Genomic DNA, 1,265 nt, shown 5'->3' with positions numbered 1-1,265 from the left:
GCTGTACCGAGGCTCAACGACAAGCTGGAACCCCAGCCAGCAGCACTGAGCTCAACTGTGAGCCCAGAGCACTTATAGGAACGCTGAGCTGTGTTCACAGAACTGCTGTGCTAAGGCTCCTCAGCTCAGACACCTCGTGGCGTCGCTGCCTCCAGCCCCACACCCTTTCCCTGTGTTCACCTATTTGGGACAGCACCGGCCTCTTTCTGAACCCTGGCAAGGTTCGTTTCGCAGTTCTCGGGTTGGTTTTGCATCTCTTCTCACCCTGAGCACAACAAAACTGGGGGCCTGATGCAAACCCACGGGCAGGATCCACATCAGGGATCTTCCACGAGGGCCGGTTGCCCTGCGCACACAGCAGCCCTGTGATGAGATCTTGGCCTCGGATTCCTGCCTGCCGAGAGCAGCTCTGAAGCTCAGAACGCAGAAGAAAAGCAACCCATCAATCTTATTTCTACCACGAGCTGCAAATAAAACTCATCACCGCGCCGGGTTTTCCCCACGGTGAAGATAAACAACGTGCGATCATCTTTAAAATGATAAACACTACAAGGAATGCAACAGCTACCTAAAAAGGAGCCCCTGGGGGCTGGCTGTGGAATTGATCCCATATTACACGGTTGCTTAAGCAACGCTCTTTACATCCAGGGGTTGCAATAAGCTGCAGGCAGGTTCAGTTCAATAGGGTTTGACTTCAGCACGCTGGCAGTTCCCATCTCAGGCAGGGAAGGCTGTGCTTGGCAGGCCCAAGATGGAGCAGCACGGGGAGCCCCCAGCACAGCCACTAACAGGTTCATCACAGCCACCCAAGCTTTGCTGCCGCCTGGGTGTCATCCTGAAGGATGAGCACGGCTGGAGATGCTCACATTCCTTCCTCCTGCCTTCTTCCTGCCTCCCTGAGCCACAGGTCCTTCCATGTGCTCAGCGTTATCAGCACCCTGAGCACATCCACCCGCTGTCACAACTTGTTCCCCCTGTGTGTCACCAGCAGAGGAGGCCTGGGAAGCAGAGGGCACGCAATGAGCGCAGCAGGCAGCAGCAGTGACTGTGTGCCCACCTCCACGGCGGCTGGGGACCCCCAAGCTGCAGGCATTACCTGGCCTGGGAGGAAGATGATGGTGATGATGATGCTGAGGTCAGGGCTGGGAATGACTGTGCTTTACCAAACTCATGGCAGCAGTCGGAGGGCTGCGGTGACAGAAGCGGCTCGGGTCACTTGAGCTATTTCAACCAGGAATAAAAAAGCTTTTAAATGGAGCAATTCA

This window comes from Tetrao urogallus (genome assembly GCF_951394365.1).
Source record: "Tetrao urogallus genome assembly, chromosome: 27".
Lineage (NCBI taxonomy): Eukaryota > Metazoa > Chordata > Aves > Galliformes > Phasianidae > Tetrao > Tetrao urogallus.
The sequence above is the reverse complement of the archived record's forward strand: the minus strand, read 5'-3'. Positions refer to the sequence as shown.